Source organism: Panthera tigris, chromosome A3, assembly GCF_018350195.1.
Source record: "Panthera tigris isolate Pti1 chromosome A3, P.tigris_Pti1_mat1.1, whole genome shotgun sequence".
NCBI lineage: Eukaryota > Metazoa > Chordata > Mammalia > Carnivora > Felidae > Panthera > Panthera tigris.
This window is the reverse complement of record NC_056662.1, coordinates 112,009,389-112,026,009: the sequence shown is the minus strand read 5'-3', so window position 1 is coordinate 112,026,009 and position 16,621 is coordinate 112,009,389. Positions and strand designations below refer to the sequence as shown.

At 38.6% G+C, this 16,621-nt stretch overlaps 1 pseudogene; it reads right to left on the bottom strand.

The window, feature by feature from the left end:
- Nucleotides 1-6,466: 6,466 nt before the first annotated feature.
- Nucleotides 6,467-6,988, bottom strand: LOC122237404 (annotated as a pseudogene).
- Nucleotides 6,989-16,621: the final 9,633 nt, after the last annotated feature.

The window sequence follows — 16,621 nt, the reverse complement described above, 5'->3', positions numbered from 1 at the left end:
ACCATGGAAAAACCCTGTCTCCTTCTCACTTCTCAAACTTAATGCAGTCCTTGCCCTTTCCTCCCTATACCCCCAGACTCCCAGATATAACTTTTATAATTCTGTCACTTTTGACATTATAATAGTTAGCACTTAATTCATTTTTTTTTTAATACTGTAACTCTTCCTTATTCTGGAGTCTTGGAACACATCATTGACTCTGCTACATCGTTTGACCTTTGTCAGAAACTTTCTAAGTAGGAAAAATGTGTTGAAGCCACATGTCCTCTCTGCTAATGGAAGTGTCATACATTAAGTTGAATTTGCCTTGGGATTTGAGTCGCTGTTGAAACCGGGTCTTGGGACATGTAATAACTGTAGGGAGCTAGGATTTCTGCTTTATTCTTATTTGAGAGATGTTCCCTCTGAGAGCGGGACATATGTTTCTTCCTATCATAAACCTTTTTTCAGGAAGGGCCTGATAGGTCGTTTGGTCCATTGCACCAACAAGACCATATCTCAGGAGGAAGGACGCTCTCTAGCATCTGATCCCTGCTGGTTTCACAGCCTGGAGACATGGCCTTGCCCTTGCTTCCTGGGCAGCATCAGATTCACGGCTTCACTCTTCATAGGTTTACCAGGTTATTACACTTCATTTCTCTTTTGAAAATTCCTCCTCTTTCTTAATTTCTCTGCAGACAAAATGCCATCCCACATTACACATCAGTCTCACATATTTATGGACTAATTTCATGTGCTTCTCCTTTTTTATGAACCACTCAGCTGCCCTTGTTTATCTTTCTGGGAACCATCATTTCCCATATTATAGCATTTTTATTCCTTGTCTCTCATTTCCCTCACTTTCGACATAATTTTGTGACCTTTAGAATCCCTAAACTTGGTGTGGCATCCTCAGAGAAATCTCAGTAGATTCATGCCTTCTTTTTTTTCAGGGCAATAATAGAGTTTTGTACATGTACTCAACAGTGGTATTTATTCTTCTCCCTGGCCGAGCTCATAATATAAACTTCTTTCTAATTTGCTATTCTTGTTTGCCTCTTGGTGTCTTTTTTCATTATTAGTTCCCTATTTCCTCCACTCCCTTGGGCCTAGCAAGCTTCTCAGTTGAATGAGTTAGCATTTTTCACGTTGAGTTTTATACAACTATATCTTGCCTGGGTTTCCACACTTATTTATGTCTTTCTATTATTTTATCTTTGCTCATTGATATTTGCAACATCCCGTAGATTAGTAATATCAGGAAAACCTTATTAACTTGCTGATCACTCTTTCTCCCAGATCTTTATTAAGATATTAAGAATTAACACCAATTCCTTAGTACCCCACCAGTCATTTCGGTTTCACGCAAGTCTTTGTGCCGAAATGAGAAAGGACCCTGGAGGTGTGTCTGTCAGTTCTCTTAATACTCTACCTTGCATATCATCTGAATCTGTTAATTTATACATGCTCCTTAGATTTTCTAACTCTTCCTTCAGTTCTACTTTTTCTGTAAGAAGCTCTTTATAAGACTTCATCATTTATTCATTGTCCATATTTAGAGTCTTTCAGAGTTAAAGATGGATTCCCCCTATCTCTGTAAATTGTTGTAGAAGGTGAAGGGTACCGACATGTATTGAGTTCTTATTATTATGTTCTAATGATGTTAATATTATTTTATCCAGTGGGCAGCACTCCGTGTAAGGAGGTGTTATAACCTCCTTTTTGTGCATTTTGAAGCTGGGGTGCAAAGAAGGTTGTAACCTTATTACTGGCATGTGGTGAAGAAGTGGCTGAGCTGGAATTTGAACACAGTGCACCAGCCAACTGCTGAAGGTCAGTCAGGCAGGCAGCCACATTGCTCTGTGGCCTGTTGGCCCTCTGCCGGGGGGTTTTGGGGTATCTGGTGAACGCTGAGAGAAAGCATCCAGTGAGGAAGGTAGTTAGGGTGCTGCTAAGGATAAAGCAGCCACAGTGTGCTCTGGAAGGATTTCAGGAATCTTGTGGGAAGAGCGATGGCAAAAAGGCAGTCCTAAAAAGCACCTGTGTGGCTACCTCCCCTTGTGACCTCCCTTTGTGATCTCTGATTACTCCCCACAACTTGACACAGGTCTTCTGACTGTGCTTGACCCCCTGCGTCTGCTGCAGGAAACTTTTGGTCTGTTTAGCAGAGCACCACCTTGGGATATGGTATTATTCTTTAAGGATCATGGCTCTCTTTTCCTTCCACTGTCTCTGGTGGGGCATGAATTTGGAAAGACACAGCTAATTCCCTTTCTTAGAAGAAAGCTAGCATGCAGCAGTATGATGAAGGGTGCAGAGAAAAGTCATGGTAAGTGTATAAAAGATTGACATTAGTGAACTCGAGGGAGAAATTTTGTCCAAATGGACTCAGTGACTTGGACACTGTCCAACTGTTATCAGTTTGGTTGTGGCTGCTCTGTGAGGTTCTCTGAGTCATATATACCCTCCTGACGCAGACCTTTCCCTTCTGATCCACACCAGACCCTTGGAAAGCCTGCGTGCCTGGGCTTTGGAACTTGTTCCCCTGGGTCTCAGCATTGGACCAGTCCTCCAGTTTCCATACTCCCAAAATAGCTGCTTGGGACTTAAGCAGCCGAGGTCAGATTCCTGGTCGTCTTACTAACCTAGAGGAGAGGGCAGGTGGATCAAGGTTGGTCCCTTGGAATAGGGAGGAACCAAGGGCCACATGCTGGAGATGTGTTCTCAGATAGCCATCCTTAGGTTTATTTAGATTAAGTTATAGCAATAAGTCTCAGCAAATTTACATATACTGTTAAACTCACTATCCTGGAGTATTGTGCTGGGCATTTAAAATAGTGATAGAAGTGTCCCAAATAAGGTTGCCAGATTTAGTAAATAAAAATACAGGATACCTGGTTAATCTGAATTTCAGATAAACTATATATATATATATACATATATATATATATATATGTATATATATTTAGTGTATGCTCCAAAGAGTGTATGGAAACATTTTCTCAGCTGCATAGGGACTGTGTGGGTGTTAAGTAGTACAGCTATAGCTGACATCCTCTACCCTGATGAGCTTGAAATATTGCACGGGACATATTTATACTAAAAAAAAAGTTATTTGTTGTTTATCTGAAATTCAAATGTAGTGAGGCATCATATATTTTATTTGGCAACCCTAGTCCCAAAGGCAGATGCCTTAACTCAAGTAGTAAACACGTCATGGGGAAGATCAAGTCCCATGGGAACTTGACACTTGATGCTACAACAGTACGAGGCAGGAGCTAATTCGGGCCAGATGAACGCCATGAACAAAAATCTCAGAAATGTGGGGCGCGTGGTGGCTCAGCCGGTTAAGCGTCCGACTTAGGTCGTGATCTCACAGTTAGTCTGAGCCTTGCATTGTCAGCCCAGAGCCCACTTCCCCCTCTGTCCCCCTCTCTGTCCCCCTCTCTCTCTGCCCATCCCCAGCTGGTTCTCTCTCTTTCCTTTCTCTCTCTCTCAAATAAATAAACTTAAACAAAAAGCTCAGAAATGTAGGATTTCCACTAGATTCAAAGACTCCATAGGACTTTAGGAGGCAGAAATAAGGTGTGCTTGGAGAGGGGAGTGGATTTCAGGTGGGCAAAGAGACCTAAGCAAAGGTGTGGAGGTGGGAACGTTGTGGGAGATGATGAGTAAGACTGCGGGAGAATAAACTGGGAAAGGGTTGAAAGGGAAATTGATGTTGAGCTCTGTTCCGTTGTTCATGTAGGGCCATTAAGCATTTTAACCATGGGAAAGAAACACCGTGAGTCATGTTTTAGGAAGATCATGGTTTCCTCTAGGAGGAACCTGAGGCAGAGGGAGGTTAAGTAGTTTGCCCACCACCAGCCTTGTAGCAAAGAAAGGGGAAAGGCCATGTAGATATGGTCAGCTTTAAGCAACTAAGAATTATATATGGAAACCTAATTCTTTTTCTAAAGGGCTTAATCTTTTTCTTTGTGCCCTTTCCCTAGATTGTGTAGAAACTGTGTAAGTGACAGAGTTGTAAGCTGACAACGTCTACCCTCAATGAACTTGACCTCTTTCTCAACCTCTTTTGATATTTGGAGTTTAGGACACACAATTTAGTAGATCCTGAGAGTATTTCTCCCCAAGTGCTGGGATGACAGCGAGGAAGTACGTATTCACCTGCTTTATGCTGGCCTAACCTATGGGGTTATCCAGGAGGCCCATGACCACCCTTCCGGCTGCAAATGAGTCAGGTTTAGTTTAATCCACTAAATTGTTGTCATGGCCAATGTAAATCCTCCTCCAGCCCATCTCTCTCTTTTTCAAAGGGATATATAGTGCAGTAAGAATGTGGCCTCTTAGCTCAGTGCTGGCAACTTTAGAACTGTTTTCAGTCTGTGGGTTTTATAGTGATTATGCTATTTCTACTTCAGTACAAAGGCAGTGTTTGCTTGCTTGCTTGCTTGCTTTTTTTTTTTTTTTTTTTTTTAAAGTGGCAGAGAGGAGGGGCAGAGGGAGAGAGAGAATCTTAAGCAGGCTTCACTCTTAGTGTGGAGCCCAACGTGGGCTCAATCACATGACCCCAGGATCATGACCTGACTTGAAATCGACAGTTGGACACTCAACTGACTGAGCCACCTTGGTGCCCCCAAGTGTAGTATTTTCAAGGAAACACCATCCTGTTTAGTGCTTTGAGGCATTTCTTTTGTTTAGGCCACTCAAATTCATGTGTCAAAATAATATCAGGAAAACATGAGCAGATATCCATCCTTGTAATTTTCTGGGAGGCTGAGATTGCTTTCATGTAAGTGTTTATAATTTTGCTTTTCATTCACACGTTTATATTTTTTCTTTCTGCATTAACTAATAAATTCTTATTTTCTGAATATGCCCAGGCTGTAAAATCACCTGTCAGAGGTACTTTAGTAGGGATTTAGGCATTAGAGGGAATGTTGGACTGAATGACTTTTAAGGTCCTTTCCATTTATGAGATTCTGTTATTCTATTTCCTTGGTGACTCAAAATCAAATTATATACCGATTTTCCCATAGTGCTCAAAAATTGCGGTTGACAGAAAGAGGGCTTGCAAATATTGATTTATCACATATTCTGTCTTTTGTAGGTTTAATCAGGTGATATATTACTGGAATTTATATTTTGATAATAATGGTTTAATTACTTAGCAACTGTTTACACAATGTCAGCTGGTGAAGATTTCTGATGATTCTCCATGCTTTAGGCTGTCTGAAAAATTACAGTGTTAGGACCAGAAAAGAATGAGATGTGTAATATAGGTGTCATTCAGGGTAAGATAGGATGCAAAAGTTATTCTTACACAGTGGGCAATGGTCTTGATAATTCAGAATCAGTGAGGGAGTTTAAAAAATATATAGGTTGCTAGATCTCACCTTGGAAATTCTGATTCAATAGATCTGGGGTATGACACTGGAATCCTCTCTTCCCTAGAGAAAGTTGGGCTCTGACATTCTACCTTCTTAACAAAAACTGAGTGCTCTCCACACTTGCCAGTGTCCAGGAATGTGCATGTGGGCTGGGGTCCTCCTGGGAAGCAATTATTTCTCAGAGTCACAGACAAGATTTGGGGCAACCCCTCTCCCTGATGCCCTCTGATTTCCTTTTGTTTTTCTAGCACCCCTCCCTCACCATGCCAAACCTCATGCATCTTTTACTCTGTTTCTCCTGACGCTCTCTCCCTTCTCCGCATGCATCAGTAAAATCAAGAAATCCAGCCCTTTAGAAAAAAATTTCCTCCATGCCATATCTCCCTTACTGAACCCACTTTCATAAGTAAGCCTCAAAACGGCAGATGGGATCCTGAAGAGAAAGACTAACTTCCTGTCTTAGTCTTAGTCTGTTTGGGCTGCCATAACAAAATACCATGAACTGGGAGGCTTATAAAGAGCAGAAATTTATTGCTCAGAGTTCTGGAGGCTGGAAATCCAAGATCAAGTTGCCAGCATGTGAGGGCTCTCTTCCACCTCTACAAACTTTTGTCCTCATATAGTGAAAGGGGCTAGTGAGCTCTGTGAGACTTTATGTATGTATGTATGTATGTATGTATGTATGTATGTATGTATTTATTTATTTATTTATAATTTTATAGTTAATATTTATAGGTGCATAGTTTCATGCTCACATATTTTTAAGTATTGTATATATTAACAAATTTCACAATACATCATTATTTTTAGACAGAATCATTAAATGACACCTAGAAATCTTATATGATAATAAATCACAACTTCTCAAGAACAGCAACAAAAAAAATAGTGAAGATTTAGAAATAAGTGGTAGTCACTTAGGTGTTTTAATTTAACTTTTAGATTTGAAGCCACAATATCCCCATAAAGACCCTGCTACCATATATTCACTTCAGTGAGAGGGAAGCACTGAAATGCTGAGTAAGGGCAGGTACAGATAATTTCAGTCGGTGCGGATGGAAGAGTTTAAAATACGCTGTAAAAACTTTGAGAAAATGTCATGACTGGGCACGTTGGAACTGAGTACTTGTACAGGATGGAACATCTCTCAGTAGGTCTCAAGAAACTGCGAGTAAAAGTATTTCTTATGCTTCGGGTTCATAGTTTTGATACCTTCCTCAGAAGGCATTTCGTATGCCTCATTGTCAGGATCAACAGGCATATCTTCCAGAATTCCTTCCCGTGGGCCTCCTTCTTCATTCTTGCCCAACTGATCCTTTTTGCCAAAGCCAGTGGCAGCTGCGATGCTCCCTGCTCCCTCCACTGTCTTTTGTGTGACTGCTGTCATCACTGGTCATCACCACCTCACCAACAATTGTCACTTGCTCTTTGGTCTTCTCAGCCACTGTTGTCACATCATGAACTGCTCCTTCCTTGGTTTTGGAGCCTACATAGAGAACACCCTCTTTTGTCTTTCCTGCAGCTTCTGCCACACCCTGTTTGGTTTTTTCAGCAGCAGCCACGACTCCCTCCTTGGCCTTTGAAAGTCCTTTCATGAATACATCCATGGCTAATGAATTCCTTTAAAACTTTTTTATAAATGCTAATCCTGTTCCGGGGAGGGTTCCACCCTCATGACCTAATCATGTCCCAAAGGCCCCACCTCCTAATGATATCACCTTTGGAGGTTAGAATTTCAACATATGAAGGGGTCTCCTGAGTGGCTCAGTCAGTTAAGCATCTGACTTCAACTCAGGTCATGATTTTGCAGTTTAGGTCATGGTCTTGTGGTTCATGAGTTCTAGCCAGCATCAGTCTCTGTGCTGACAGCTCAGAGCCTGGAGCCTGCTTTGGATTCTGTGTCTTCCTCTCTCTCTCTTTCCCTCCCCAACTCATACTCTGTCTCTCTCTCTCTCAAAAATAAATAAAAAAACTTACAAGAAAAAAGAATTTCAATATCTGAATTTTGGGGAAAACAAACATTCAGACTGTAGTACTTAACCAGTGGGCGATGCCAAATTGGGAGGTGGTTCTATAACTCTTTATGTATTTCAATAGCTTTATAAATCTGCAGAATAGTCTGTCTTTTCATTGTATAGTTTGGTCAATAGGTCGTTCACATTACTGGCAGACTGAAATTAGTAAGGATTTTTTGCTTTCAGTGTGGACCTTCCCCAAACTACCAAACACATTGCTCCCACAATGCATTCTTTTTTCCAAGTTAGAGACAATTACTTGGCCAGTCTAACTTTAACTTAGGAAGGTGTTTGAAGGCGGATCTTGACTTGTTTGTTTTCCTTTGGTTCAGGTTTCACTTCTTCCTTGGTAATTGCTTTCGGAAGAGATACTTAGCAGAAAAGCAAACTGTTGCACCTAAAGATTGATTATACCTTTTCTTCCATTACTCTGTCCTTATCAATTTTATGTGACATATGTGAAAGTCAATATAATGTTCATTTTTCATGACTACATGAAGAAAATGCTCAGCTCTGAAAACTTTAAGAAAAATCAGAGACTTTCTCCTTACCTGCTTCAATCCCTATTGAATATAGTGTTTACCATTATAGTTTTTAATATGTACATGCATATCTTGAAAGTCTTTTTTCTTTTACTTTGAATGTTTTATGTGGTTATTTTAGAAAATGTAGAAAAAAAAGTTTATTAAGAAAATTAAAAAAAATAAGAAAATAAAAACCATTTGCAATCTAGAGAACACTGTTTTATAGATATATGTGTGTATGTATATATAGTATTTATATACATATATTTGTAATCACTGATAAATTCTGTGCTGAAATGTGCAATAGAGTATATATTCTCTTTTGCTCCTTTTTTTTTTTTTTTTTTTTTTTTGAGAGAGAGAGAGAGAGAGAAAGACTGGGAGCTGGGGAGGGGCAGAGGGAGAGAGAGAATCCCAAGCAGGCTCCTCACCCTCACCCTCGGCACGGAGCAGCCTAACAGAATCTAACAAGAGTCTGATGTTTCACCAACTGAGCCACCTAGGTGCCCCTCCAATTAATTTCTTTATAAAGAATACTAGATGTGGAATTATTTGGTAAAAATGAATAAAATTTCTATAACGCTCTTGATGCATAATGCCATATAAATTTTCCAGAATCTTAAAGCATATGAGAGGATGTATTAGTTATCTATTGTTGTAAAAAAAATTTACCTCAATATTTAGCAGCTAAAAACAAGCTTTCATTATCACCCAGTTTGGGAGGGTCAGATATCCCACCATGGCTTATCACGGTTTCACTGGGCTAGGGTCTTTAGTAGGGTTGTAGTCAAGGCATTGATCACTGCTGCTTATATCTCAAGGCTCAAACGAGGGTGTGTTTGCTTTCAAGTTCACTCAGGTGGCTGCAGACCGACTTCAGATTCTTGCTGGTTCGTGGCCAGAGGTATCAGTTCCTTGCCACCTTGGCCTCTCCTTAGAGCAACTCACAACATGGCAGCTGACTTCTCTCAGAGTGAGCAGGGGAGAGATGAGAGAAAGCAAGCAATATGGATGGAAGGCACAGTTTTTCTGTAAATTAACTTTGGAAATGTTAACTTTGCTGTACTCTATTTAAAAAAATTTTTTTTAATGTTTGCTTATTTTTTAGAGAGACAGTGCAAGCAGGGGAGAGGCAGAGAGAGAGGGAGACACAGAATCTGGAGCAGACTCCAGGCTCTGAGCTGTCAGCACAGAGCTCGATGAAAGGCCCGAACCCACAAAACTGTGAGATCATGACCTGAGCTGAAGTTTGCTTAACCAACTGAGCCACTCAAGTGCCCCTTGCTGCACTCTATTTGTAAGAAGCAAGTTATCAAAGCCCACACTTGAGGGAAGGGCAAGAGTACAACAAGGAGGTGGAAATCATGGCAGCCATCTTTGAGGCTGCCTATCACAGAGTACTACTATCATTGCATCATTACCAGCACTGAATGTTTTTATATTTAAAATTTTTTTTCAGTTTGAGGTGCTCCTTGGTGCCTCAGTTGGTTAAGTATCTAATTTTGGCTCAGGTCATGATTTCATGGCTTGTGAGTTCAAGCCTCACCTTGGGCACTGTGCCAACAGCTCGGAGCCTGGAGCCTGCTTTGGATTCTGTGTCTGCCTCACTCTCTGCTCCTCTCTCGCTCAAACTCTGTTTTCTCTCTCTCTCTCTCAAAAATAAATAAACATTAAAACACTTAAAAATTTTTTAGTTTGATAAGTAAAAGTAATCACATTTCATTATAATTTCATTTTTATTTCTTTTGTTACTAATGAATAAAGTGTTATTTATTGTTTATGGGTTGTTTCTAATTTTATTCTTTATTTTTTAATTTTTAAATTAAAAAAATTATTTTTTTAAAGTAATCTCTACACCCAAAGTGGGCCTCAAACTTACAACCCTGATATCAAGAGTTTCATGATCCACCAACTGAGTCAGCCAGGCACCCCTAATTTTATTCTTTAGATTGTCTATTTATTTTCTCCCATTTTTTCCCTTTGTGGGTCTTAGTCCCCACCTACCCCCTCATCTTGAAATGCTAATTTAATTTGAAATTGTGACTTATCTATGGAAGAAAGAGTTCCCTGTAAACTTTAGGAAGTTGAGAGAAATTTATATCTCATTTTGGTTTGTGCTTCAATGCAAGCACTTGTTTCTTAACAAAAAGATTGGACTTTTACCTGTGGCCACTACTGGCAGTTACTATTGAAACTCTGAAGAAAAATAATGAAAAATTTGACATTTATTTCCCCAACTGCCACTGGATTTGTAATGACATGTTGACATTTAATGGTTTTAACATTTATTACAGATGATCTAGCAATTTGTAGGCTAATCATTAGCATCTAGCTTTTTTTATTCAAAACTGGTGAAAACTAATTAAAGTGCCATGCCTAAGAATTTGCAGAACTATAAAAGCCTTATCTACTAAAATGTTTCAGGAAGGTGAACTTTTAAATTTAAACATCCAAGTTTTGTTTAGAGGATCAAGAATTAAATAACAATAAGTAATACCACCTGTAATTGCAGGAAGCTTATTATTTCTGAAGACCAATGAATACATGTTGTATAAGAAAAGGAACATCAAACTTGTATTGGTCAATATGTGACCTTGGGCAAATCATTTAAGCCTGCTGATTTCTTCATCTACAAAACAGAGACCTAAGACTTTGTTACATCTTTCAAAATGCCATGAACATTAATGAAATAATACTTGCAAGACATAAAATTAATGGGAGTATTTTTTTTATGACTCTCACTAAATTCTCTGTTTTGTAACTCAGTCCCTCAATTGTTGGATCGCTTTAATTGCAGGTCAGACCGTTCTGCCTTACTTTACGCTAAAATCTGTCTTCTGCTGATTTCTACCCATTTATTGCAGTTTTATTCTCTGAAACAATGCCAACTTTAATTCCTCTACTACATGTTAGCACTTTAAATGTTTGAAATAAGCTCTTTGGTTCCCCTCTAAGATTTAAAAAAATCCATACTAAGCACTATTCAGTCTAAAATAAAATTTGTTTTTTAATTTAGGAAAAACTTAAAGAACTTGAAGGAATTGTCATTTTCTCATGTGAAGTCAAATAACCAAAATTACTCAGTAAAAACTCAGCTACAATGCTTTACAATGAAAAGACATTTTTACACAGATATTTGGTCATTATTCTATGGTTGTTTATAATACAGTGGAGACAAGTGATGGGGCCGACAGAAAGAGAAAGCATTCTGATTGCTGAGCACCTGCTGCATTTGTAAGATGAATATGGCTCTCAGAGAATGCCTTGTTCTGGCAGAGAGAAGACTCTGTGGGGTGGACTGTAGTGGTGGAATTGGAGGAGGATCTGCTTTACATTTGGAGGTGGATAGTGGGTTGGATGAGAAGTTAGAGAAATTTCTTTCCCAGTGCTATGGCCATAGAAAATGCTCAGTATATTTCTTGGATCTTTTAGTGTGATGATGTTTTGTTTTAGTCTTTTAGCTGGGTTGATGAAAGTACTATAGGAAATCTATAGGACTATTTTGCTGCTGGTCATATTTAATCTTTCTTCATTCAGTTCAATTAATTTTATCAATTCATGTTTTAGAAGTGTATATTATGGATCAGACATTGTGCTGGGCATTGGAGATTTTTTAATGTTTATTTATTAATTTATTTTTGAGAGAGGGGAAGAAGGGCAGATAGAGAGGAAGGTAGAGAGAATCCCAAGCAGGCTCTGCACTGTTGGCACAGAGGCTGACATGGGGCTCACACCCACGAATTGTGGGATCATGAGCTGAGCCAAAACCAAGAGATGGTTGCTTAACTGACTGAGACACCCAGGCACCCCTGGACACTAGAGATATTAAAGTGAATTAGGTAAAGTCCTTTTACTAAAACAGCTTGTATTATAGACAAGTGACAGATAGGAAGACAAGGGAGTGCCATGGAGAGGTCCAGGCCTTCCCATGGAGGTGGATCACAAGGTACAGAGGGGGCCTCTCAAGGCTTCTCAGAGTGAGACTGAGGTCAAGTCTTGAAGACTGGGTGAAGAAAGAGAAGGGCATATAGAGATGGATATATGCAAAGGCCCTGAGGATACAATCCACATAGCCTATCTAGGCAATTGCTAATGGTTGGAAATGGCTTGAATTAGGGAGCTAGGGAGGAGCAGTGGTGGGAGATGAATCTGGAAAAGGAGCCAAGGGCCATATTACACTAGCTACCTGCGGAGTTCTTCTTTAAAAAGAATTGAGTACTCTTCTTACTTTCCATTGTCTCTGCCTTAGACTAATGTTCTCATCTATTCCCACCAGACTTGTTCCGTATCCACCTCCCACCCTTGCCCCAACTTTGTTTTCCTGCAGACACTACTTCTAAGCTCTTCTCCCTATTTGCCCCATCCCTGTCCTTCTCCCCTAACAGTAGGCCTTTTGTTTAGTCTTTGACTTCTGGTTATAGGCTCAGGGAGCCCAGGCTATTTAACTATAGTCCCACATGTCAGGGGTTTATGGAACTCTTAATTAGCAGTTATGTAAATCGGTGTAAGTTAAAATTTTTAAACCTTTAAAAATTTTTTTATTTCTTTATCTAAGCCACTAGCTAAAAGTTTAACAGTATCAGTTCACTTTCATTGCAAAGGTCAGAAACAATTCAAACTAGCTTTAAAAATGAATATATTAGTTCATATCACTGAAGGGTTCAAGTGTAGATCAGCATCACTCATTCCTAGATCTAAGGTTCACCAAATGACAGCAAGACTTTGGCTGTGACTCTCCTATTTTGGCTCTTCTTTATTTTATGCTGGCAGCATTCTCAGGCAGGCCCTCTCCATTTGGTGGCCTCTGGTGGCTCTAGAGTGATGGTATCCTTAGAGTTAGCATTATCCATGTAAAGAGTGCTTCGCCTCCCCAACGGTTCCATCCATTCTGGATTTGAGCTTCATTGGCTGGGCCTGTGTCTTGTGCCATTTCTGAAGAAGTTACTATAGGCAGAGGGATGGAACACGTCTAAGTGACAAGGCCATTTCACACGCCTATGTCAGGAGCTGGCGGTTTTGAGATAGCTTAAGCCCAAACCACATGCTCAAAATATGTAAGGGGTGGTTTCCTATGATGACTAGAATGCCATTACAGGAGAAATGGGTGCTGGGCAGCAAGAACAGAATGTATCTAACATAAAGATTTTACAGTTGAATATTCATTTATTCATTCTACAAAATTTACTGAGTGTCTGTGATTTAAAGATACACTGATGTATAAACATGGTCACTGTCCTCAGAATGGTCATAACCTTCAAGTGGAAAAAGATATGTAAGGTGCCATATTAATTAACAAGCAACAATTATCTTTGGATCCACTTCAGTCTTATCTTCAGTGTTATCATGAGGGTCTCTGTCAAGCCTTTGCTGAAATTGTTATGTATTGAAGATACTAGAAATGTCAAGTCTGAAATGAAAATATAAGTTAGATTTTTACTGCCTTAAAAACATTCAGAAAAATGTTTTGAATACTGTACCAGAGACTATGAATGAAGACTTTGATATATTCACTTTAGGAGAGCCAATGGGTGAACATCAGCTGTTTCCCCATTACTTGGGTGTGATATTGGAAAATCTGGAACTTCAGAACTTTTTGAAAGGATAAAAGAATATGAGTTTGGCAATCTTGGCTGTAGAAATTGTCTATAAAGAGGATGATTGAGAGTAATCATAATCTTAAAGAGGAGAAATGATCCTAAGTGACAATCACACAGACAAGATACAAAATAAGCAAGAATAAAAGTATTCAGCGTCGAGTTGAAATTCTTTTTGGAATGCCAAGAGGCTCACATGAAATATACTACACACTTGAAGATATAAAATGTATCTTTATAACTGATGGCCCCAAAGAACATGGTATTTTACATTTACCTAGGCTCATTTATCCCCAGATCCAATCAGACTTTCTAGATAAGTGCCAAATGTTAAGTGGCTTATTCAAGGTCACACATCTTATCTTCCTGTTCTCATAGTTCAAATAAAATTCTAAACTTATATTAGTATGTGTAACAGCTTAAATTTAAGCTTCTTTTGTTGGTTTTAAGGATCTGCTATGTAAAGATTAAGAAGAAAAATGCATAAATGTAACACTGTGAAAGAGCATAGGTGTTCTGGTCACAAATCTCAATATAGGAAGCATAACCTGCTTCTAACTTAGATTGTTTGTAAGACATACAAGTACTTCTTTCTCTTTCTCTTTTATTATTAAGTAGATAGAAGAGTATTTAAAAATATGTGCATAGTATAACAAATATAATGAAAACAGTGTATCCCCACCTAATCTGACAAATGGAAAATTACTAGTAATCTTGAAGGCAGTATGTGCAGTATTGTATTTATTATATGAATATACCATAACTTACGTATCCATCCTACTGTTGATGAGTATTCATGTTTCTAGTTTTTGTTGTTTTGAACAGTGATATACTATTCTTGTCCATGTTTCTTAGACTTAGTGGAATTGGAGGGCCATCGATAGGTACCTCAGCAGATAAATGCCAACTTATTTTCTGGAGTGACATTAACAACCAATAGCAGTGTGCTAGAGTTCTCGTTGCTCCACACCCTTGCAGCTCTTGGTATATAGACATAAATTTTTACCTGTCTGTAAGTATTTTACTATGTTTTATTTTGTATTCTTTAATCACTAATCAAGTTGAGTGTCTTGGTAACGTATTAGGCTCTTTGGAGAAATGTCTATCCAAGTCTTCAAACCATCTTCTACTGAAGTTTTTGTCTTTAGTATTTCTTTAAATTATTGAATTAACCTTCATTTTTTCATGACTTGCCTGTTCACTTCTAACAGAGTCTTTTGACAAACAGAAGATCATAACTGTAATATACTTAAATGTACCCCTCTTTTCATTTAGAGTTTGAACTTTTGGCCTTGTGTAAGAAATCCTCCCCCACCCGAAAGGTCAAATAGGTGTTCTTCTGTTACTTTTATAAAAGCTTGTAGTTTGGGGTTTTCCCCCCTATTCATAAGTATTTAATTCCCTGGAATTGATTTTTCATAAGGTGAGGGTCCACTTATCCTTCCCCCATGTGGACGCCAGGGATATCAGAACCAATTGATGAAAAGGCATCCTTTCCACACTTCCTGCTAATGTCATATTTGTCACACATCTGTATTATATATATTTGAGGGTCTTTTCGGGGGCTATGTATGCTGTACCTTTGGTTTATTTTTCTAGTCTGACCACTAGCATGGTGTATTAACTGCTATAGATTCAAAGAATAATTAGCTGCTGTGGCATTCCTCACTTTATCTTCTTCTGCAGCATATATCTACTTGGGGTCATTTGAGAGTAGGTTACAGATATAATGGCCTTTTATCCCTAAAGACTTCAGTGTATATAATTATCATGGTCATGAAATTTTATATTGATCTACTACTATTATTTACTCTACAAATACATTCAGATTTTAACAATTATCCCAATAATGTCTTTTATAGCAACACTCTCCTTGATTTCATATCCAATCTGGGTCACATATCACAGTTAGTTGTTATGTCCCTTTAGTTTCCTTTAATCTATAACATTTCATCAGTTGTCCTGTGTCTTTAATGATAAAGACATTTTTGAAGAGTACCCAGGTCACTTGTTTTGTGGAATGTCCCTCAATTTGAGTCCAGTCACATTTTGAATAGGAACACCATATAAGTTACACTCCTCCTTTTTCAGTGCCTGATATCAGAATGTCAATTTTTCTCATTATTGACAGTATTAATTTCAGTCACCTGGGGTGTCAGCCAGGTTTTTCTACTGTAAAGTTTTCATTTTTCCCTCTGCAATGAATAAGCAATCAGCGGAGAGAAACTTTTAAATTATGTAAATGTTCTGTGCTTTATCAAACTTTTATGCAGTGGTTCTACTATTCATTGGTGATTCCACTGAATCAATTATTTTTACTATGTTTTCTAATCAATGGTGTTTTAATCATACCATTCCTCCTGCTTTTTTAAACTTAAATTTAAGTTAATTAACAAATAGTGTAGTATTGGTTTCAGGAGTAGAATTTAATGATTCATCACTTACATATAACACCCAGTGTTCATCCAGCAGGTGTCCTCCTTAATCCCCATCACCCATTTAGCCCGTTCTCCCACCCACCTCCCCTCCAGGAACCGTCAGTTTGTTCTCTACATTTAAGAGTCTCTTAGGGTTTGCCTCCCTCTCTGTTTTTTATCTTATTTTTTTTTCCTCCCCTTCCCCTATTTTCATTTGTTTCTTAAATTCCTCCTCCTATATTAAAAAAAAAGTTTATTTATTATCTTACAGAGAGTGTGTGTGTGTGCATGCAAGTGGGGGAGGGGCAGAGAAAGAGAGGAGAGAGAGAGAATCCAAAGTAGGCTCTGAGCTGATAGCATGGAGCTTGACACAAGGCTTGATCTTGAACCTTGAGATCATGACCAGACTTGATATCAAGAGTTGGTTGCTCAACTGACCGAGCCACCCAGGCATCCGTCAATCCTCCTACATTTATTTATCATTAACATTTTTAGAAATAGATACAAGTTCTGTTTTGTTTTTCAAATCTTCTTGGCCATTTAAAAATAATTTTTGCTTTTTACTTTTATTTTTATCTCTTATATTTCTCTCTATATGATAAAGTTAGCTATGCTTTTTATGTGTTTGATAATTCCAACATCTGATCTGTTTGGGTCTGATTTTTCTATGTGCTGTTTCTTTGACTATGAACTCAATTTTCT